A 24,063-nucleotide genomic window follows, 5' to 3' on the forward strand; every position below is an offset into this window, starting at 1 on the left:
AGACCTGCAAAATTATCTCCTCTCCCCAAAACTGTGGGTGCTGTCGAAAGCCCCATGCTGATTAGGGCTGGCATTGTGGTGCCCGTTGGGGGGCCGGGGTGCTGGCTGTTGGGCCCAGCATTGCACTCAGCGCTGGGCAGCTGGGGGGCCGCTGTCAAGTCAGTGGCAGTGGCAGTTTGCTGAGATATGTAGGAAGAGGGCTTGTTGCACGGTGAAGCTCTTTTTCACCTAATCAGTCTCTGGGTAGGGGATGAGGGTGTCTTGGTGGCAAGGCTGGTGTGGGCCGTGCTGACTACAAAGGCAGTGCTGCTAGGAGGAGAGTAGAGGACGCCCCCGTTTCTGCGGGCAGCCCTGCTGGAAGTTCCTCCCTCTGATCTCGACCTTGCTTGGTTTTGTGCCTGGGGATGTGAGTGAAGGGAGGAGCATCGGGTCTCCCGACACAGGCTGGTTTGTTGTGCTGGCTCCCGTGGTCCCTGACAGGGTACTCTGGTGTGGGCATCCCACTACGTTGGTGCCCAGGCTTGCCCTAGAGCCCTGTAGGACACAAGTGGCCCTGCTCCTTGATGCTGTGATGCAGAGTGGCCCAGATCTGGAACACATATCGGTAACATCATCTCCTCTCCCCAAAACTGGGGGTGGTGCCGAAAGCCCCATGCTGATGTGGGCGGGCATATTGATGCCCGTTGGAGGACGGGTGCTGGCTGTTGGGCCCAGCATGGGACACGGTACCAAGTACCTGTGGGGCAACTGCCAGGCCAGGGGCTGCTGTAGTGGGCTGTGATGTGGCAGAAGATCCTTGTTACACTTTGCAGCTCTTTTGCACATAATCAGTCGCTGGGCAGGAGATGTGGGGGTCTTGGAGGCAAGGCTGCTCTGGGCCTTGCTCGACCAGGTACGTGGGGCCACTAGGAGGAAAGGCCAGGATGCTCCCGTCCCTGCAGGCGGCCTTGCTGGAAGTGCTGTAGCCGTCTGATATGGACCTCTTCCTGCTCAGGTTCCTGGGGATGTGAGTGAAAGGAGGGAATCCTGGGGCTCCCGACACAGGCTGGTTCGTCATGCTGGGTCCAGTGTTCCCCGACAAGACTCTCTGGCGTGGGTGGCCACCTGTGTTCGGGTCCAGGTTTGCCCTGGATTCCTGGGGGCCATTTGGGGCCCTGCTTTTTGCTGCTGTGATGCAGAGAGCCCCTAAATCTGGAGCACAGACCTGCAAAGTTATCTCCTCTCCCCAAAACTGTGGGTGCTGTCGAAAGCCCCATGCTAATTAGGCCTGGCATTGTGGTGCCAGTTGGGGGGCCGGTGTGCTGGCTGTTGGGCCCAGCATTGCACTCAGCGCTGGGCAGCTGGGGGGCCGCTGTCAAGTCAGTGGCAGTGGCAGTTTGCTGAGATATGTAGGAAGATGGCTTGTTGCACGGTGAAGCTCTTTTTCATCTAATCAGTCTCTGGTTAGGGGATGAGGGTGTCTTGGTGGCAAGGCTGGTGTGGGCTGTGCTGACCACAAAGGCAGTGCTGCTAGGAGGAGAGGCCAGGACGGCCCCGTTTCTGCCAGCAGCCTTGCTTGAAGTTCCTCCTTCTGATCTGGACCTCTGCTTGGTTTTGTGCCTGGGGATGTGAGTGAAGGGAGGAGCATCGGGGCTCCCGACACAGGCTGGTTTGTTGTGCTGGCTCCCGTGGTCCCTGACAGGGTACTCTGGTGTGGGCATCCCGCTACGTTGGGGCCCAGGCTTGCCCTAGAGCCCTGCGGGCCACAAGGGGCCCTGCTCCTTGCTGCTGTGATGCAGAGTGGCCCAGATCTGGAACACATATCGGTAACATCATCTCCTCTCCCCAAAACTGGGGGTGGTGCCGAAAGCCCCATGCTGATGGGGGCGGGTATAGTGATGCCCGTTGGAGGACGGGTGCTGGCTGTTGGGCCCAGCATGGGACACGGTGCCAAGTACCTGTGGGGCAACTGCCAAGCCGTGGGCTGCTGTAGTGGGCTGTGATGTCGCGGAAGATGGCTTGTTTACACTTTGCAGCTCTTTTGCACGTAATCGGTCGCTGGGCAGGTGATTTGGGGGTCTTGGTGGCAATGCTGCTCTGGGCCTTGCTCGACCAGGGATGTGGGGCCACTAGGAGGAAAGGCCAGGATGCTCCCGTCCCTGCAGGCGGCCTTGCTGGAAGTGCTGTAGCCGTCTGATATGGACCTCTTCCTGCTCAGGAGCCTGGGGATGTGACTCAAAGTAGGGAAACTCGGGGCTCCCGACACAGGCTCGTTCGTCGTGGTGTCTCCAGTGGTCCACGACAAGGCGCTCTGGCGTGGGTGGCCACCTGTTTTAGGGCCCAGTTTTGCCCTGGATTCCTGCGGGGCATTTGGGGCCCTGCTTTTGCTGCTGTGATGCAGAGAGCACCTAATCTGGAGCACAGACCTGCAATATTATCTCCTGTCCCCAAAACTGTGGGTGCTGTCAAAAGCCCCATGCTGATTGGGGCTGGCATTGTCGTGCCAGTTCGGCGTCCGGGGTGCTGGCTGTTGGGCCCTGCATGGGACACATCTCCAAGCAGCTGGGAAGCCGCTGTCAGTGCAGCAGCATCCACAGTGGGCTGGGATGTGCAGGGAGATGGCTTGTTGCACGTGAAGCTCTTTTGCAACTAATCTGTTTCAGTGCAGGGGATGAGGGGGTCTTGGTGGCAAGGCTGGTGTGGGCTGTGCTGACCCCAAAGGCAGTGCTGCTAGGAGGAGAGGCCAGGATGCCCCCGACCCCGCGTCCAGGCTTGCTGGAAGTGCCACCGACTGATATGGGCCTCTGCTTGGTCTGGTGCTTGGGGATATGACTAGAGGGAGGAACACTCGGTGCTCCCGACACAGGCTGGTTTGTTGTGCTGGCTCCCTTGGTCCCCGACAGGGTGCTCTGGCGTGGGCAGCCCCCTGTTTTCGGGCTCAGGCTTGCCTTGGAGCCCTGCGGGCCACTTGGGTTCCTGCTCCTCGCCGCTGTGATGCAGAGTGCCCCAAATCTGGAGCACAGATCGGCAACATCATCTCCTCTCCCCAAAACTGGGATTGCTGCCTAAAGCCCCATGCTGATGGGGGCCGGCATAGTGATGCCCCTTAGGGGGCCAGGGTGCTGGCTGTTGGGCCCAGCTGGGACACGGTGCCAAATACCTGTGGTACAACTGCCAAGCCAGGGGCTGCTATAGTGGGCTGTGATGTGGCGGAAGATGGCTTGTTACACTTTGCAGCTCTTTTGCATTTAATCAGTCGCTGGGCAGGAGATGAGGGGCTCTTGGTGGCAAGGCTGCTCTGGGCCTTGCTCGACCAGGTACGTGGGGCCACTAGGAGGAAAGGCCAGGATGCTCCCGTCCCTGCAGGCGGCCTTGCTGGAAGTGCTGTAGCCGTCTGATATGGACCTCTTCCTGCTCAGGTTCCTGGGGATGTGAGTGAAAGGAGGGAAACTCGGGGCTCCCGACACAGACTGGTTCGTCATGCTGGGTCCAGTGTTCCCCGACAACACTCTCTGGCATGGGTGGCCACCTGTGTTCGGGCCCAGGTTTGCCCTGGATTCCTGGGGGCCATTTGGGGCCCTGCTTTTTGCTGCTGTGATGCAGAGAGCCCCTAATCTGGAGCACAGACCTGCAAAATTATCTCCTCTCCCCAAAACTGTGGGTGCTGTCGAAAGCCCCATGCTGATTAGGGCTGGCATTGTGGTGCCAGTTGGGGGGCCGGGGTGCTGGCTGTTGGGCCCAGCATTGCACTCAGCGCTGGGCAGCTGGGGGGCCGCTGTCAAGTCAGTGGCAGTGGCAGTTTGCTGAGATATGTAGGAAGAGGGCTTGTTGCACGGTGAAGCTCTTTTTCACCTAATCAGTCTCTGGGTAGGGGATGAGGGTGTCTTGGTGGCAAGGCTGGTGTGGGCCGTGCTGACTACAAAGGCAGTGCTGCTAGGAGGAGAGTAGAGGACGCCCCCGTTTCTGCGGGCAGCCCTGCTGGAAGTTCCTCCCTCTGATCTCGACCTTGCTTGGTTTTGTGCCTGGGGATGTGAGTGAAGGGAGGAGCATCGGGGCTCCCGACACAGGCTGGTTTGTTGTGCTGGCTCCCGTGGTCCCTGACAGGGTACTCTGGTGTGGGCATCTCACTACGTTGGTGCCCAGGCTTGCCCTAGAGCCCTGCAGGCCACAAGTGGCCCTGCTCCTTGATGCTGTGATGCAGAGTGGCCCAGATCTGGAACACATATCGGTAACATCATCTCCTCTCCCCAAAACTGGGGGTGGTGCCGAAAGCCCCATGCTGATGTGGGCGGGCATATTGATGCCCGTTGGAGGACGGGTGCTGGCTGTTGGGCCCAGCATGGGACACGGTACCAAGTACCTGTGGGGCAACTGCCAGGCCAGGGGCTGCTGTAGTGGGCTGTGATGTGGCAGAAGATCCTTGTTACACTTTGCAGCTCTTTTGCACATAATCAGTCGCTGGGCAGGAGATGTGGGGGTCTTGGAGGCAAGGCTGCTCTGGGCCTTGCTCGACCAGGTACGTGGGGCCACTAGGAGGAAAGGCCAGGATGCTCCCGTCCCTGCAGGCGGCCTTGCTGGAAGTGCTGTAGCCGTCTGATATGGACCTCTTCCTGCTCAGGTTCCTGGGGATGTGAGTGAAAGGAGGGAATCCTGGGGCTCCCGACACAGGCTGGTTCGTCATGCTGGGTCCAGTGTTCCCCGACAAGACTCTCTGGCGTGGGTGGCCACCTGTGTTCGGGTCCAGGTTTGCCCTGGATTCCTGGGGGCCATTTGGGGCCCTGCTTTTTGCTGCTGTGATGCAGAGAGCCCCTAAATCTGGAGCACAGACCTGCAAAGTTATCTCCTCTCCCCAAAACTGTGGGTGCTGTCGAAAGCCCCATGCTAATTAGGCCTGGCATTGTGGTGCCAGTTGGGGGGCCGGTGTGCTGGCTGTTGGGCCCAGCATTGCACTCAGCGCTGGGCAGCTGGGGGGCCGCTGTCAAGTCAGTGGCAGTGGCAGTTTGCTGAGATATGTAGGAAGATGGCTTGTTGCACGGTGAAGCTCTTTTTCATCTAATCAGTCTCTGGTTAGGGGATGAGGGTGTCTTGGTGGCAAGGCTGGTGTGGGCTGTGCTGACCACAAAGGCAGTGCTGCTAGGAGGAGAGGCCAGGACGGCCCCGTTTCTGCCAGCAGCCTTGCTTGAAGTTCCTCCTTCTGATCTGGACCTCTGCTTGGTTTTGTGCCTGGGGATGTGAGTGAAGGGAGGAGCATCGGGGCTCCCGACACAGGCTGGTTTGTTGTGCTGGCTCCCGTGGTCCCTGACAGGGTACTCTGGTGTGGGCATCCCGCTACGTTGGGGCCCAGGCTTGCCCTAGAGCCCTGCGGGCCACAAGGGGCCCTGCTCCTTGCTGCTGTGATGCAGAGTGGCCCAGATCTGGAACACATATCGGTAACATCATCTCCTCTCCCCAAAACTGGGGGTGGTGCCGAAAGCCCCATGCTGATGGGGGCGGGTATAGTGATGCCCGTTGGAGGACGGGTGCTGGCTGTTGGGCCCAGCATGGGACACGGTGCCAAGTACCTGTGGGGCAACTGCCAAGCCGTGGGCTGCTGTAGTGGGCTGTGATGTCGCGGAAGATGGCTTGTTTACACTTTGCAGCTCTTTTGCACGTAATCGGTCGCTGGGCAGGTGATTTGGGGGTCTTGGTGGCAATGCTGCTCTGGGCCTTGCTCGACCAGGGATGTGGGGCCACTAGGAGGAAAGGCCAGGATGCTCCCGTCCCTGCAGGCAGCCTTGCTGGAAGTGCTGTAGCCGTCTGATATGGACCTCTTCCTGCTCAGGTGCCTGGGGATGTGACTCAAAGGAGGGAAACTCGGGGCTCCCGACACAGGCTCGTTCGTCGTGGTGTCTCCAGTGGTCCACGACAAGGCGCTCTGGCGTGGGTGGCCACCTGTTTTAGGGCCCAGTTTTGCCCTGGATTCCTGCGGGGCATTTGGGGCCCTGCTTTTGCTGCTGTGATGCAGAGAGCACCTAATCTGGAGCACAGACCTGCAATATTATCTCCTGTCCCCAAAACTGTGGGTGCTGTCAAAAGCCCCATGCTGATTGGGGCTGGCATTGTCGTGCCAGTTCGGCGTCCGGGGTGTTGGCTGTTGGGCCCTGCATGGGACACATCTCCAAGCAGCTGGGAAGCCGCTGTCAATGCAGCAGCATCCACAGTGGGCTGGGATGTGCAGGGAGATGGCTTGTTGCACGTGAAGCTCTTTTGCAACTAATCTGTTTCAGTGCAGGGGATGAGGGGGTCTTGGTGGCAAGGCTGGTGTGGGCTGTGCTGACCCCAAAGGCAGTGCTGCTAGGAGGAGAGGCCAGGATGCCCCCGACCCCGCGTCCAGGCTTGCTGGAAGTGCCACCGACTGATATGGGCCTCTGCTTGGTCTGGTGCTTGGGGATATGACTAGAGGGAGGAACACTCGGTGCTCCCGACACAGGCTGGTTTGTTGTGCTGGCTCCCTTGGTCCCCAACAGGGTGCTCTGGCGTGGGCAGCCCCCTGTTTTCGGGCTCAGGCTTGCCTTGGAGCCCTGCGGGCCACTTGGGTTCCTGCTCCTCGCCGCTGTGATGCAGAGTGCCCCAAATCTGGAGCACAGATCGGCAACATCATCTCCTCTCCCCAAAACTGGGATTGCTGCCTAAAGCCCCATGCTGATGGGGGCCGGCATAGTGATGCCCCTTAGGGGGCCAGGGTGCTGGCTGTTGGGCCCAGCTGGGACACGGTGCCAAATACCTGTGGTACAACTGCCAAGCCAGGGGCTGCTATAGTGGGCTGTGATGTGGCGGAAGATGGCTTGTTACACTTTGCAGCTCTTTTGCATTTAATCAGTCGCTGGGCAGGAGATGAGGGGCTCTTGGTGGCAAGGCTGCTCTGGGCCTTGCTCGACCAGGTACGTGGGGCCACTAGGAGGAAAGGCCAGGATGCTCCCGTCCCTGCAGGCGGCCTTGCTGGAAGTGCTGTAGCCGTCTGATATGGACCTCTTCCTGCTCAGGTTCCTGGGGATGTGAGTGAAAGGAGGGAAACTCGGGGCTCCCGACACAGACTGGTTCGTCATGCTGGGTCCAGTGTTCCCCGACAACACTCTCTGGCATGGGTGGCCACCTGTGTTCGGGCCCAGGTTTGCCCTGGATTCCTGGGGGCCATTTGGGGCCCTGCTTTTTGCTGCTGTGATGCAGAGAGCCCCTAATCTGGAGCACAGACCTGCAAAATTATCTCCTCTCCCCAAAACTGTGGGTGCTGTCGAAAGCCCCATGCTAATTAGGCCTGGCATTGTGGTGCCAGTTGGGGAGCCAGTGTGCTGGCTGTTGGGCCCAGCATTGCACTCAGCGCTGGGCAGCTGGGGGGCCGCTGTCAAGTCAGTGGCAGTGGCAGTTTGCTGAGATATGTAGGAAGATGGCTTGTTGCACGGTGAAGCTCTTTTTCATCTAATCAGTCTCTGGTTAGGGGATGAGGGTGTCTTGGTGGCAAGGCTGGTGTGGGCTGTGCTGACCACAAAGGCAGTGCTGCTAGGAGGAGAGGCCAGGACGGCCCCGTTTCTGCCAGCAGCCTTGCTTGAAGTTCCTCCTTCTGATCTGGACCTCTGCTTGGTTTTGTGCCTGGGGATGTGAGTGAAGGGAGGAGCATCGGGGCTCCCGACACAGGCTGGTTTGTTGTGCTGGCTCCCGTGGTCCCTGACAGGGTACTCTGGTGTGGGCATCCCGCTACGTTGGGGCCCAGGCTTGCCCTAGAGCCCTGCGGGCCACAAGGGGCCCTGCTCCTTGCTGCTGTGATGCAGAGTGGCCCAGATCTGGAACACATATCGGTAACATCATCTCCTCTCCCCAAAACTGGGGGTGGTGCCGAAAGCCCCATGCTGATGGGGGCGGGCATAGTGATGCCCGTTGGAGGACGGGTGCTGGCTGTTGGGCCCAGCATTGGACACAGTGCCGGGCAGCTGGGGGGCTGCCGTCAAGTCAGTGGCAGAGGCAGTTTTCTTGGATGTGCAGGAAGATGGCTTTTTGCACGGTGAATCTCTTTTGCTCCTATTCAGTCTCTGGGTAAGGGATGAGGGTGTCTTGTTGGCAAGGCTACTCTGCGCCTTGTTGACCAGGGATGTGGGGGCCAATAGGTGGAGGGGCCAGGATGCTCCCGTCCCTGCAGGCGGCCTTGCTGGAAGTGCTGTAGCCGTCTGATCTAGACCTATTTCTGCTCAGGTTCCTGGGGATGTGACTGAAGGGAGGGAAACTCGGGCCTCCCGACACAGGCTGTTTTGTCCTGCTGGCTCCAGCGGTCCCCGACAAGGTGCTCTGGCGTGGGCGACCCCTGCGTGTGGGCCCAGGCTTACCTTGGATTCCTTCGGGCCACATGGGGCCCTGCTCGTTGCCTCTGTGATGCAGAGTGCCCCAAATCTGGAGCACAGATCGGCAACATCATCTCCTCCCCCCAAAACTGGTGCTAATGCCAAGAGCCCCATGCTGACGGGGGCCGGCATTGTGGTGTCAGTTGGGCGGCTGGGGTACTGGCTCTTAGGTCCAGGATGGGACACAGCACCGGGCAGCTGGGGGGTCACTGTCAAGGCACGGGCAGCGGCAGTGGGCTGGGATGTGCAGGAAGATGGTTTGTTGTCCGGTGAAGCTCTTTTGCATCTAATCAGTCTCTGGGCAGAGGATGAGGGGGTCGTGGTGGCAAGGCTGGTGTGGGCCATGCTGACCACAAAGGTGGTGCTGCTAGGAGGAGAGGCCAGGATGCCCCCGTCCTCGCGGACAGCCCTGCTGGAAGTGCAGCCGTCCGATCTGGACCTCTCCGTGGTCTGGTGCTTGGGGATGTGACGAGATGGAGGAGCACTCGGGGCTCCCGACACTGGCTGGTTCGTTGCGCTGGCTCCCGTGGAACCCGACAGGGTGCTCTGGCGTGGGCGGCCCCCTGTGTTCAGGCCAGGGTTGCCCTGGAGCCCTATGGGCCACCTGGGGCCCTGCTCGTTGCTGCTGCAATGCAGAGTGCCCCAAATCTGGAGCACATCTCGGCAACATCATCTCCTCTCCCCAGAACTGGGGGTGCTTCCGAAAGCCCCATGCTGATGGGGGCCGGCATTGTGGGATCAGTTGGGGGGCCGGGGTGCTGGTTGTTAGGCCCAGCATGGGACACAGTGCCGGGCATCTGGGGGACCGCGGTCAAGGCAGGGGCAGCGGCAGTGGGCTGGGATGTGCAGGAAGATGGCTTGTTGCCCGGTGAAGCTCTTTTGTACCTAATCAAACTCTGGGCAGGGCATGAGGGGTTCTTGGTGGCAAAGCCGGTGTGGGCCGTGCTGACCACAAAGGTTGTGCAGCTAGGAGGAGAGGCCAAGACGCCCCCGTCCCCGTGGGCAGCCTTGCTGGATGTGCCGCCGTCCGATCTGGACCTCTCCTTGGTCTGGTGCCTGGGGATGTGACTAGAGGGAGGAGCACTGGGGGCTCCCGAAACAGGCTGGTTCGTTGTGCTGGCTCCTGTGGTCCTGAACAGGGGGCTCTGGCATGGGCGGCCCCCTGTGTTCGGGCCCAGACTTGCCCTGGAGTTCTGCGGGCCACTTGGGGCTCTGCTCGTGGCTGCTGCGATGCAGAGTGCCCCAAATCTGGAGCACAGATCAGCAACATCATCTCCTCTCCCCAAAAGTGGGTTTGCTGCCGAAAGCCCCATGCTGATGTGTGCCGGCATTGTGGTGCCAATTGGGGGGCCGGGTTGCTGGCTGTTGGTTCCAGCATGGTACCCAGGGCCAGGCATTTGGGGGGCCACTGTCAAACCAGGGGCAGCGGCAGTGGGCTGCGTTGTGCAGAAAGATGGCTTGTTGCCCGGTGAAGCTCTTTTGCACCTAATCAAACTCTGGGCAGGGGATGAGGGGGTCTTGGTGGCAAGGCTGCTCTGAGCCTTGCCGACCAGGGACGTTGGGCCCCTAGGAGCAGAGGTCAGGATGCTCCCGTCCCTGCCGGCGGCCTTGCTGGAAGTGCTGTTGCCATTTGATCTAGAACTCTTTCTGCTCAGGTTCCTGGGGATGTTACTGAAGGGAGGGAAACTCGGGGCACCCGGCACAGGCTGGTTTGTCATGCTGGCTCCAGCTGTCCCCAACAAGGTGCTCTGGCATGGGCGGCCCCCTGTGTTTGGGCCCAGGCTTGCCCTGGAGCCCTGCGGGCCATTTGGGGCCCTGCTTGTTGCTGCTGTGATGCAGAGAGCCCCTAATCTGGAGCACAGACCTGCAAAATTATCTCCTCTCCCCAAAACTATGGGTGCTACTGAAAGCCCCATGCTGATGGGGGCCGGCATTGTGGTGCCAGTTGGGGGGCCGGGGTGCTGGCTGTTGGGCCCAGCATGGGATACAGCGCTGGGCTTCTGGGGGGCTCATGTCAAGCCAGGGGCAGCAGCTGCTCCAGGGGCGAGGACAGCAGAGAAGGTAACCGAGCCTGGCTGGGCACTGGCATGGGTCCCCCGGGAGGCAGATACGGGTAAGCCAACCACATCACCTACCTGGATGTCTCTGCCCAAGGACAGCTGGACTACTGCTGTGCTCAGGGCCTGGAGTGGGTCTGGAGGCTGAGCTGCCAGCTGTCCATGCGCGGGAGAGATTTGAAGGGTGCTGGCTCCGGGCCACTGCCCACCAACAGCCCCGAGTGGGGCCTGGGCAGTGGATCCCGGGTTGCCCCTACCTCCAGGCAGTGCAGGCAGCCCTGGGGGGACTGTGACTGAGGCTGTGATGTCCCCGGACGGCATGGAGAGGGCCTGGGTAGATGCAATGTTGCTCCCACTGCAGCCAGGGTGAGACCCCAAGGGGAGAGGCTGGGAAGAACTGGAGCAGTCCCTGGAGGTGACCTGGGAGTCAGAGGCTGGCAGGGGAGCAGCCACTGCAGCAGGCAGGGCCAAGGCACTGGATGGGCTAGCTGGGCCACAGCTGCAGGTGGCCTCTGTGTCCCCTCGAAGAGCATCTTGGATGCGCTGGAGAGCAGCTTTTTTTTCCTGGTCCAGGTCCTCAACAGTCACTCGAAACCCTGGCTCAGGGGGTGATGGCAGCCTCAGAGGCTCCCCTTGCCTGTGTGGCAGCAGAGGAAACTTGCGTTTTCGGGGCCTGGAACAGTCAGCTGGGGATGAATAGTTCCTCTGCGCTGCCTTCTGCCCCGTGGTGGTATCGGCAGCCTTTTCCGGCTGGTTCTTTTGGCAAAGTGCAGGCACTCCGGCAGGACACAAGGGGCTCTCTTGGCTGACTTTTTTGGGGGACCTCGGGGGCTGCGAGGCCTGACTTGTGGCCAGACGCCTCTTCTTCTGGACTGGGTGGCAGCCCCTGGTGGAACTGTAAGAACTGGTGATGGCATTTCGAGTGGGACAGGAGCTCCTGTGGGAGCTGGGGGACTTCTTATTGTATGAGCTCTCTTTCCGGGGGACGGCTCTCAGCAGAGGCCCAGGCCTGGGCACAAAGGAAGAGAGGCCTCCGTGGACCCCCAGGCGCCTAAATGCCCCCTGTGGGGCCTCAGTGCCTTTAGGGTCCTTTCTGTGAGTCTCTATCTGGGCTGTCCCTTTGCCGCTCTGTCTGGGATTTCTGCAGACCTGCTCCGCTGTGGAGTCATTTCTGGGTGTTGAGGGCCGCAGCCCAGTGATGACCCGCTTCTGCAGCAGACAGGGGGTGACCGTGTCCACGATGGACTCGGAGCGGCAGCGGCAGGACATCTGTGATCTGGCATCTGACAGCACTGATTTCAGCCGGCAGCCCCACCTACAGGAGGAGGTAAGAAGCCCCAGAAGAAAGCGCGGGGTCGCCAGGGTCCCGGAGTACCTTCTCCAAGCTGCTAGGACTGAGCGCGGATGCCAACGTGCGGGGTACTTGGAGGACCGCCTGTGAGTGGACCCCGGGGCGTGGACCGCCGGGCGAGCCCTGGCCTCCAAGACTTGTCTGCGGCCACAGTGAGACCGGTGGGGGCAGACCAGCCTTCCTGGCAGGTGCGGACCCCGCAGAGCCCGGGGATGGGGGGAGGGGCATGGCCTGTTTAAGGAGGTGCCCATAGAGCAGTCCGGTAAGGTCAGACGCTGAGGATAGCGAACTAGGCTCGCAGCGCTCTCCTTCAGCTGCCAAGTCACGGCTGAAGGCCTAGAGCACAATGCAGGGCCTGTTGCCAGGACACAGCTTTAGAACCTGGAACCTGAGGAGTGAGCGCGCGTGCAGGAACCCCTGTGCACACGCACAGCTTCTGTTGGGTCACCACCCAGTGAAAGAATCAGGCCTGCAGAGGCGCCATGGGGGGGTCAACTCCCTTGTTCCCAACCCTTGGGGGATTCACAGATCTCTTGGGCTTGAAGGCTGAACTGAGGAAGGGGAACGGGAGTGCAGTGGGTGCCAGCCATCTCCCCTGGCTGGGCCTGAAGCACTAAGGGACAAGAGTTGTTCCCTTAGCCGCGCCCCTGCAGACCCATCAGCCGGGCATGGCAGGGCTACATGCATTTTCTCTTCCCTGGGCAAGTGCCTGCATTGCCTCCTTCTCTGGGTGTCAGGCCCTTTGGTTCTGGGTGACATCTTGGACGGTGGGCTCACATGTTGTGCGACTCTGGCCTCTAGGAGACGCTCTGAAGACCTTTAGGGTTCTTTACACATTTTGATTAATCCAGCAACAGGGTGAAGGTCCAAGTGGGCATTCCTGGTGCCCTCTGGGCTTTTCTCTCTCACTGCTACTGCCACTCGGAACCAAATTCTCACCACTGACTGCGGCAACTGCCGTGCCAAGTTCTTCATGTCTGTCCATTCCTATCCAGTCCTCAGAGGCACTTTAAGAAGGAGGGAGTCTTCTCCCTGTTCCGTAGTTGGGGACGCTGAGACACGCAGATGATTCACCGCCTATCCCAGGTTACCCAGCTGGTAGGCTGATGCCACCCTGAGTCCATGCTGAGAGCTGGGACCTAGAGGCTTGCAGGCCTGGCTAGAGCTCAGGCCCTGACCTTCCCTCATCCGTATAGGTCTTAGAGCTTGTTGGACACAGGTGGGAAGGGGGAGAAGGTGCTGAGCAGTCCCCACACTGGGACTGGGGCTTGAGTGGGGCCTGTTCCCTGTAGCCTGGCCCTGACCCCGACAGCTACATTTGCAGTGTGGCCCATAGGCGGGGTGGACCCCTGTCCCCCACAGGGCCCTTTGCCACTCTCCCAGGAAGTACAGCTTGGGCTTTAAGGGGGCTGGCCTGAGCATGCAAAAAGGTGGCCTGGGGGCTGAGAGATGATGCTGACTGCCGTGGACACAGTGGCAGGTAGTTGGGAAAGATGGGGCAGCAAGCAGACAGAGAAGCAGAGAAGGGACAGCACTGCAGAAGGAGGTGGTAGGGGAGAGGAACAGAGGGAACTGACAACACACACACACACACACACACACACATAAGCACTAGCACACGCACACTCAGAGAAACAGGGCAGATAGGAAAGAGGGGAGGAGCAGCGACCCAGGGATACAGTGAGGCCATCTAGATCCTGCTCTTCCTCCTGGCTGCTCGTCAGGTCCCCAGTGGGCAGGTCACCCCCACTGTGTCCTAGTCAGTCTCTTCCTCATCTGCATAGCAGTTTGGTGGGACCCTGTACCTGCTTGCACAAGTGGGTGGCATCTACCGTTCTCTGTGTCCAGGGCTAGCCTAGTACCAGAGCTTTCATCTGCTAATGGCCCAACCCACACCAGGGGCACACAGAAACTTCAAGCAATGAGAGCTCCTGAAGCCACAGACATGCTTCCGGGGGCTCAGGAGGCTGAAAACTTGGCCTGGGAAGAGACTTTCTTTCCCTGGCGGTTAGCAGCTGAAAACGGTTCCCCCCAGGCCAGGAGCCAGCTGTGTTCTTGGATAGTCTGTGACCATGGAGTTGAACATGCTTTCCAATTGTTCAGTAACGGGAGTCCCAACATAACCTGGCTCACATATTTTTATAGTGGATATAGATTTTTATCTATCCGTAGAAAAAATGACAAAATTCTTTGTTTTTAGAGGTTATTTCTCATACCTGAATTCATCTCTACACTGGGGGGGGGGGGGCGGACTCAAACTCACAACCCTGAGACCAAGCATCACACACTCCACCGAATCAGCCTCCCAGGCAGCTCGTCTTTTTAGAGGTTATTTCTAAAATTCTGCCTTAAAATTTTTTAAAGATTTTATTTACATATTTGTCAGAGAGAGATGGAGAGCACAGGGGGAGGGGTTGCAGCAGAGGGGGAAGCAGATTCCCCTTTGAGCAGGGAAACCAATGCGGGCCTCCATTCCAGGACCCCGGCACCATGACCTGAGGAAAGGCAGATGCTTAACACACATAGACAGTCAGGGGTCCCAAAAATTCTCCCTTGAATTATCAATTTATTTATTTCTTATTAATTGCATTAATTATTAATTACTAATTTTTATTTTATTATTTTTCCTTTATTAATATTATTTTAAAATTAATTTATTTTATTATTTTATTTATTATTCTCATTACTATTATTTAGCATTTATTTTATTTTATTTATTTATTATTTAAGGACAAGCTTAGGGAGTCTGTGACACTCACCCAGGCTCCCTGTGAGCCTGCTGTCTGGGACTATAAATAGGAATATTTGCTGATAGAACTGTAGGCCAAGGCAAAAATGGCCCTCTGGACATGTATCTAGGGACCTAAAGAATCAGAAATAAAGATTGGTCACTGCCTAACTAAACCTACATTCCCAGAGCTAAAAGCAGATCCCTCTGAAAATAGAGAATTCCAACAATAAAGTGAAAATGAACAGCAAGAAAGGCAAATGACTCAAACATCAATATCAAAAAGCAAAGGCATGTCATGACTGAAACAAAGCAGAAGGCCCTTGAAAGTAGTCACTCTAAGACGGAAAAACTGATGTGACCAAAATAATTCAGAGAGGAAATAGGGTTTAAATATTGAATAAAAATAGGTCTTAATGATTCTAAAGACCCACGTCCATTTTAAAAACTGCAGGGCCCCCCTTTCTAGCTGTGCAACCAGAACCTGGGAAGCACACACAGGTGCTGCAGTGATGGCGGAGGCACAGAGACGGATGGAGGAGGCCCCCTCGCTTGGGTGTCTGGGACCCAGGAAGCCCCATAGATTCTAGAAGTGGACCTTGGCCCTGACATCCCCAGGGCACAGAGCCACAGGGCACCAGGGCCCTTGCTGGTCTGAGCTCACTGTGTTTTCTGTAGCTGAGAGTGTCTACAAATGTCCCCCAGGAGAGACTTCACCTAGGCATTTGGTAGGGCAGACTTCAAGGGACTGGTCCCCTGGACAGTGATGTGATGTGCAGGAAAGGGGAGACTCTAGGCTTCGAGATGAACAGGCTCAGTCCCACCCCTGAGCCCCGTGAGCAGCAGTGGCCCTGATGACACAGAGTGGAAATGGTCACCCTGCCTGTGCCTCCCTCCCCCGCCACACACGAAGACTCTTCATGAGACCAACACAGCCAAAATGCACAGTTCATGGAGCCCCCCCTTCCTTATGGGAATCCTCTCCTTTCTAATACCTGAGCCAAACCTGAAGGTGCTTAAAATAAAAGGGAGTATGCTATGGTAATGAAAACGTGTCATTTCTCTCTAGTGTATTCCAACATGAAAGCTTGCCAAAACATGAGCTTTATTTATTTTTTTTGAAGGATTTATTTATTTATCTATTTATCTATTTATTTATTTATTTATTTGGAGAGAGAGCCTCTGTGTAAGAGAGGAAGGGCGGGGAAGAGGGAGAGATGCAGACTTCCTGGTGAGCAGAGAGCCTAACCTGGGCTCCATCCCAGGACCCTGAGATCATGACAGGAGATCAAGGCAGATGCTAGTGGGCCCTGTACGGGAAGAATGGCCACCATCCATGTTGACAGGAGCCGGGAGGCCTGGCCCCGGTGGGCACCCCACATGCTTGCTTCTTCCCCCTCGCTCCCTGGCAGAAGTTTCCCCTGGCCATCCTGTGGGGCTGGGAGTGCTACTGTGCTTACCCCACACCTCAGTTCAGCCTCCGGGATGCCGTGGATAGTGCGCTATGTGGCCAGGAACCCAAGGCACAGAGGCTGGCTGGATACTGCGAGGTCTACCAGAAGCCCGTGCAGAGTGAGTTCGGCCGCTGGGCATGAGGTGTGAGGGGCCTTCCCTGCCATGTCTGCCGTGTGTGCTCTCTGGGCATTTGGAGAGACCAGTGCGGCTGCATGCATCCTGGGGTAGAGAGGGGAGGCCACCACTGTCCCTGGAAGCTGGACACGGGACACACCTGACCTTTCCCTGGGTCTTGGGACGGAGGTACTTTGAGGAACAGCAGGAGAGCCATGAAGCAGGGCCCCACCACCCTCCAGCAGAATCTGGAATGTTCTGTGCTGTGCGGGGAGCCAGGGCTCCCTGCCCGGGCTATGGGAGGCATCATCCCCGGAGCTCTCTCTGGGCACAAGTCTGGGTGGCTGCCCCTCCCCGCCCCAGAACTACCTCGGTTTCCCCATCGATGAAGCAGGAGACAGGGGGCAGTGGGTCCGGGTGGGGCGGTCGGTGGTCAGCCTCTGGCCTTTCAGACACTCGCCTTACAGACCGGCAGTTTCTGCCCACCAAGGCCAAGGTGTTTGTGGCTCTGCCCAGCTTCCCGGGAGCCAGGAACACGTGGGCGCGGAACCTCATTGAGCACATCACCTGCTTCTACATGGGGAGTTACAGCTTCGATGGGACCCTGTACAACAAGGGTGAGTGAGGGCCACAGGGCCTGGAGTCCTGGGGGCCGGGGAACCAGCACTGCAAACACATTCCCAGCCCTGCGGCTGGCCTGGGACTCGGGACATCCATGCTGGCGGCTTACGCTCCCAGGCTATGACCACTTTCCGAATTTCCCTTTGTTGGCAGAACCCGCAGTAATTCTGTGAGACGTCACCGGCTCGTTTTTCTGATTTTCTGGGAGGCCAGAAGGAGCTCCTCAAAGGGCTGTTTTTTGGAAGATGGGTGCAAAGGACCCTGGAGTTGTCTGGCCCTTAATCTCTCCCTGCGGAAGTGAGAGGCCTCCCTGTGCTGAGTAAGACCGAGAAGCCCAGCCAAGTGAAGGGCTGTCAGTCCACCGTCATGTGTCACCCCCGTTGCATCCAGATTCCTGACCGGACTATGGTTTAGGAAGAGAAGCCCAGGTCCATAGCATCCTGAGCTTGGCGGGGGGCTCTGGTCTGGTGGGAGAAGCCAAGAAAGCTGGTTGCTCATCCTTATGCTCTGAGTGTTACCGGCACCCCCAGGGGGGCGGCCAGATGACCTGTTCCAGGGTCCTGCCTGCTGTGGCCTGGCGCCCGTGGAGTCCCATGGCACGGGCTGCTGGCCACCGGCTCATCTAGAGGACCGTAGCCATCTGCACAGCTGGTGGTCTTGCTCTGCAAGTGGCTGGCGTGGCCACGTGTGATGGCCCTGGGGGTTCCCCCTGTGAGGCTTATGGGACTGGTGCGGTGTGGCCGCTGGCCTCTGCACCGACCCCCCAGTGACATGCATGGGCACCCGATCTGTCCTGGGTGATTGTGGCCTATGGGATACACAGAGCAGCTGCTGTGGGGACAGGCTGCTGCACCCAGAAGACACTGCATGTCTTGGGGTGCTGGGGACCCGATCCTGATCCCGTGTTTACAGCCCGTGGTCTGGCTCCTCTTTCCCTCGTCCCCGGTGCTGGGCAGTAGGAGCCCCGGCGAAGGCTGACAGTTGTTAGGCCTGGGGCAGAGATCTGTTTGAACTAGGTTGGGTTCCAGGAGGCAAACCGGACTCAGAGGCCTTGTTTTCCAGCATCAAAGAACCTGGCCCTGCCTGCTGCACCTTTGCATGCCCCCCTCCCCCACTCACGAAGCAGATGGTGTTGGGGCTCGTCGCTGTCCCCAAGAGCCCAGGAGACATGCATGTTCGTTTATGGAGCATGGGTCCCCGGCTGGTGGACCTTGGGTCTGTCAGGATATGGCTGGGGTCTAGGTTCTAGTGCACCCCTCTGGGGGTCCTTCTGTGACATCTGGCTGTACCCCCTGATCAGCCCCCTACTCCTAGTTCCTGGGAGGTGCCCCTCCATCCCCAGCATAAAGGCCACCGCTGAACGAGCCCACAGCGTCTTGCTGACCCATGTGTGACTCTGTTACGGGTGGGGAGGGCTGGGACCCCACCACAGGACCCCAGGGCCCACTGCTTGGGCGGGGGCTGGAAGCCCGGCCTCACAGGGACAGCTGCACCAGGGGCCCAGAACCCCGTGCTGCCCTGCGATGCTGGCAGGTGTCCTGCCCACTCTGGCCACGCTTGAGGCCATGACTGCCTCTTGGGTTGTTGGCGATGCTTGCAGGAAATCGCCTTGCAGACGCCCAGAGGCATGCACCTGCAGGGTCTAGACTTGTGGGGTCTCCTGGAGGTACGCTCAGCTCTGCCTGCTGCCACGGCAGGGTCCATCACCATCCTAGGTGGCCCCACATCTCCCCCGCAGGGTTAAAAGGCAAGAAGGACCACTGGCAGCCGGCGCACCATCTGCGAGAAGACCCACGAGAGCGGCCACAGGGAGATTGAGATGTTCGACTCGGCCATCCTGCTGATCCAGAACCCGTACAGCTCCCTGGTGGCCGAGTTCAACTGCAAGTGTACCAGGCACCTGGGCTACGCGGCCGACCGAAACTGGAAGAGCAAAAGTGGGCAGAAGGGAGGTCGGGGAGGCCGGGCAGTTCTTCTCCTGTGCAAAGACACCCATTCCTGGCCCTGCCCGGGCTCGGCCGCTACCCCCCTGCAGTGTGGCTGGGACACGGGTCCGGGTGGCGAGTGTTGGGACACTGAGCAGTCAGAGGGCAGCAGGTGTGGGGCCGTCAGGTGGGCAGGACCGTCGCCACAGACCCTGTCTGGGCAGATGCTACTATCACCTCCAGCCCACCTTGGCCCTTGCTGGACCTCAGGCGCAGGAGGCTGAGCTCTAGTCCCTCCTCGGCTCCCAGGGGCCTCAGTTTACCCACTTGAGAGAGCGTGGTCGTGAAGACCAGGGAAAGCGAAGGGTCCCCACACCATCTGAGGTGGCAGGATGGTCACAAGCCGTATTTGTTGATATTGACACCGTCCCAGCAAGACAAAAGCCCCAGCACGTCTATATTTGCTGGGATCATCCCATGCCCAGAGATTGATTAGGTGCAAAAGAGCTTCACCGTGCAACAAGCCATCTTCTTGCACATCCCAGCCCACTGCCACTGCCCCTGGCTTGACAGCGACCCCCCAGCTGCCCGGCGCTGTGTCCCATGCTGGGCCCCAAGAACCAGCACCCCGGCCCCCCAACTGACACCACAATGCCGGCCCCCATCAGCATGGGGCTCTAGGCATCACCCCCAGTTTTGGTGGGAGGAGATGATGTTGCCGATCTGTGCTCCAGATTTGGGGCACTTTGCATCACAGAGGCAACGAGCACGGCCCCAAGTGGTCCACAGGAATCCAGGGCAAGCCTGGGCCCATGCCAGAGCACCTTGTCGGGGACCGCTGGAGCCAGGACAACAAACCAGCCTGTGTCAGGAGCCCCGAGTGCTCCTCCCCTCAGGCACATCCCCAGGCAACAGACCAAGCAGAGTTCCAGATCAGACGGCTGCACTTCTAGCAAGGCTGCCTGCGGGGACGGGGGCGTCCTGGCCTCTCCTCCTAGCGGCCCCACCTTTGTGGTCAGCACGGCCAACACCAGCCTTGCCACCAAGAACCTGTCATCCCGTGCCCAGCACCTAAGAGGACGCAAAAGAGCTGCACCGTGCAACAAACCATCTTCTCCCACATCACAGCCCACTTCCTTGGGCCCAAGAGGCAGAGGCTCGGCTGAGCCAATAGCTACCTGGAGACGTATCTAGTGGTGTACTTCCATGTGACACCGGTGCAAGACTAGTGTGGAACGGGAGACACAAATCAAGCCTGGTACTGGAGCAAAACTGGACTCCCAGCCTGCCAGCCAACATTGGGAAAACTTCCCAATCCCTGACCCACCATTTTTAAGGAAGGTGGGGGCCTGAGGCCTCGTCTGCGATCCCAGGGGCCATGGGCCCTGGGACAGTACACGGAGATCGTGTCCCTTTGGCCTCCAGTCCCACAGCTCCTGGGACTCCTGCCGCTGCCCACAGATTTCCCCTCCCCTCTCCCCACGTTCCTCGCAGAACCTTTAGGTAGTGTTCATTTCATTAATTAAAGCCTGTTCTAGTTTCTCTGCATAGCTCTCCTGAGTCTCTTCTGTGGGTCATGTGGGCAAAAATTGGGGGCCGAATGGATGCTGGCATGGGAAGCCAGACGCCACCGTTTCCAGGTTCCCGTGGCCCAGCGGAGCGGGTAGGGCTGGAAGGACAGACCCTTGAAGAGTGAGAGTAGGTTTTCCGTTTCGGGGATGGGCCTGGGAGAACACTGGCCTGGGGAGGGCAAACTGGGGAGACTCACCCTTGCCTATTGGAAGCGCTGCTCCTCTCTCACTGGGGACCCCACAGAATCCTCTTGCTTCACAGCCCTGGGGCGATGTAAAGACACTCCTGGCCTAGAGTATGGGTCTAGCATCAAAGATTGTGGCTCAGGGCAAAGGAGGACAGCTTTGCCTTGAGGGTATGACAGCTCCCTGAGCGCTGAGTGACATCCCACTTCACACAAGCACCAGGCCTCCCTCCGTGCATCTCTTCCCTCTGCCAGGCATTTGGGGGCCCCTTCCTGATGGCACTCAGGAGAAGAATGAGGAAGAAAGAAGTCACCTGGGAGAGGGAGGGAGCAAGGACAACGCTGAAAGGACTGTCACCCCCCAAAACTCCTCAGTCCCATATTGATTAGATACAAGATCACAACCAACAAATGAGGAGGTTATGCATTAGTCTTGGGTCTTGTAGGTCAACCAGAAGGAATGGGAGTCCTACATCGTCCATAGTCTTGCAGGTAAACAGAGTAGGCTGTACCTGGCCCAGCAGCATGGAATTTTTGGCTGAGCAAGCGCCAAAGGGATTATTTTAACAGCAGGCTTTCCAGAGGCAGGGAAGACAATGGTAAAGGGAAACAGGCGATGTTCCACCCTGAGCGGCTGGGCTTCAAGGACGTGTATCCTCCTCTCCACTGGAGGCCTGCTGCTAGTTCGGGTTTTCTCAAGGTCATTGTCAAGCATGCTTGCATGACCAGTACAATTTCTCATTAGTGATATTTCAAGCAGCCTATCATTCTGAGGGACGGTTACATTTCCCCCTTTTTGTTAATGCAGAAGCAGCAAATCCGCTTTGCAAGTTCTTGAACCATTAGTTGTCAGAAAGAACTTGGGAATTTATGAGGAAACGGAATGAACTCTGCAGGGTACCTGTATTCTTTGCACTCAGAGAACTCCGTGGAGCAAAGGAACTCATCATCCATGAGGCGTGTCAGGATCCTTGAGGGCTTTGCTTCATGGGAAGAGGTTGTGTGTTCCTCCTTATCTGAAACAGAACCATACTGTCTGGTTGTAGAGACACAAAACTTTACATGCCCATGTCATTATTATACTTGTTATTTTAAGAAAGCAATCTAGATATTGACTTTGAGATACAAATATCAAAAGGAAAAACACAAGGTCAAATATATGTATGAGGACTGAACTTGTGGCATCTCTCATTAGTATGTGTAATGTAGGGCTACCCTTATGAGAAAGAACAAGGAATTCTATTTGGATCAAAGTGTGCTGTGCACATATGTGGTTTTATGCTATCATATTCCTTATTTCTCTGAAGGGAAAATAGAGTGGTGATTGGAGCTTGGTTTATGATTTTAAGGAATGGGAGATGAGATATGAAAGGGCAGTGTTCATGCTGATGTGGTGCTCAGTGCCCAATGAGTGAAGGTTTGAAGCTTGGACTTGGACACTCTGGGGTTCAGGGAGGATGTTGTCTGAGTTTCCCACACACAGAGTCACTTGGCTGGTCTGTCTAAATGGGCCAGCTCCTGCCATTTTAAAGGCAGCTTGAACGTGGTTTGAAACCCTAGGGCACTTGAGGAATGATCTGGTTATGACAACTGTTTGGGTCAGTGTAGACACAACCCAGGAAATTTCAGAGCTAATGATGAGCTCATTTCTGAGGCTGGAGTTTGCTTCTCTTTGAGAAGCCTTGAGCTGGAGTGGGAAACAGTCTCTGGGTCTAATGAGTCATTGTGTGAGCAAGTCTGAGCCTGGCAGGGTTGTCAGATCAGAGAGCTGGGAGAGTGTGAGGCCATGGGGGTGGACCATCACTCTTGATGTGCAGGCCAGCTTGCTCCAGGGACAGGGCTTTGCTTCCTGGCCAGCCCTTCTGCTGCAGATGTGATTCAAAAGTTGCTTCCTATTTGGTTCTCAAGCCCTCATCTCAGCAGGGGGCTTGGTGGGAAGCAGCTCAGAGGCAGCATTATTGATTCTTGCCCAGTGTGCCCCTTGCTTCCTCAGATGAGGTGCAGCAGGTGTCCTCTGCCTGGTGTCCGTGAATTAAGCCAACAGAACCACTTCTTCCAGAGCCACACCCCTGAGAAATCCTCTCTCCACATTCCTGTGCTGTGGGGAAGAGGCCTGTTTTCATTTGGAACTGAAATCTCAGCTCCTGTCATTACGCTCTCCATAAAGCTCCAGTTCCATGGGGGGCCTGATGTGCGGGACTGAGGCTGAGCCTGGGTGGCCTGCTGCTGTGGCTGGTGCAGGTTCCTTCCTGAAAACTGCTCAAAAGCCTAGTTTGTGATGATGTCCCAGGAAAGAGGGACTGGTGCACCATTCTGCCCCCCCTTAGGAGGGTGCTGGACTTCAATCACAGGTGGCTGGTGCAGAGAGGAGAGATTTCTGTTTCCCAGGACCTTGGCCAGAGGATAGATTTGGACCCTGGGATGCTTCTCTGCTCAGCTTGGAACTGAAATCTCAGCTCCCGCCATTAGGTTCCAAGGCCACACAGCACACCAGTCTCCTTGAAGCTCTGGTTCCACATGGGGCCTGACGTGCAAGACTGAGACCAGACCTGGGCGACCTGTTGCTTCTGCTGCTGCAGGTTCCTTCCTGAAAAGTGTGCAGCAAAGCCTGGTTTGTGATGACGTCCCAGGAAAGGGGGACAGGTGCACCATTTTTCCCCAGCACAGGAGGATGCGAAACGTCAGTCACAGCTGGCTGGTGCAGGGAGGAAAGATGTCTGTTCCCCAGGACCTTGGACAGAGGGAGATTTGGAGCCTGGGATGCTTCTCTGCTCAGCTTTCTCAGATGAGCACATCAGGCAATGGGAGGAAGTGTGTGTGCTCATCTGGGATCAAGAAAGTTGTCTGGTTTCAGATTTCATGTGCAAGTGGATTCCTCTTATGGCTCATTTTCCTGGTGGCCATAGGGGTTCCCAATGTCCCAGGCACCATGGCTGTGCAAGAGCTCTGGTCACCTTTTCCCCTAGGGGTCTGGACTAGGAAATCAAAAGGAGTCAGTGGTGAAACCGTCTTGAGTTTCTCCCCTTCCAAGAGGGACTGGTGACTGAAATAACTGCTCTGGAAATAGAAAGCAGGAGACAGGGCTGAGGTGCTGAAGGGGAGGTGGCGGTGGTGCTTGCTATTCACATAGGGGCCTGGTGGGACTTCACTAGGTAGGTGATGCTTAATTCAAGTTCGAAAGAAGGTGACGGATCTCACATCAAGAGCCTTCTAAAGGAAAGGAAAGCATATGCAAAGGCCCTGGGGCAGAAGCATACCAGGTAGGTCCAGGAGCAGCAAGAAGTCCCTGTGGCCACAGGAGACAGCTTACGCAATGATCTCAGGGAGGTGACAGTAGAGTGACAGAAAACCATTACAGGGCCATGACCCCATGGAAGCCTGTTTCACTGGGCCATCCTGGCTACAATGTTGAGAACAGATGACATAGGGTTGAGGATGGACAAGGCATGTCAATGATGAAGCTTTTCCAGAAACTCAGACAAAATATGGGCTCTAATGTGAACCAGACAGGTGGCCTTGGAAGGAGGGGCTAGTGCTATTCTGGGCACGTATTGAAGATGGAGCTCACAGATTTGCCAATGGGTTCGATATTGAGAATGGGAGAAAGGAGGAACTGAGGTAACTCCTAGCTCTTGTGGGTTGTCCCAAGCAAGGCAAAGGAGGAGGTTTCTGGGTGTAGGAGGCAGTCCATGTTCCACCTGCTGCAGA

The sequence above is a fragment of the Mustela nivalis genome (genome assembly GCF_964662115.1).
Source record: "Mustela nivalis genome assembly, chromosome: 15".
In the NCBI taxonomy this organism is placed as follows: Eukaryota; Metazoa; Chordata; class Mammalia; order Carnivora; family Mustelidae; genus Mustela; species Mustela nivalis.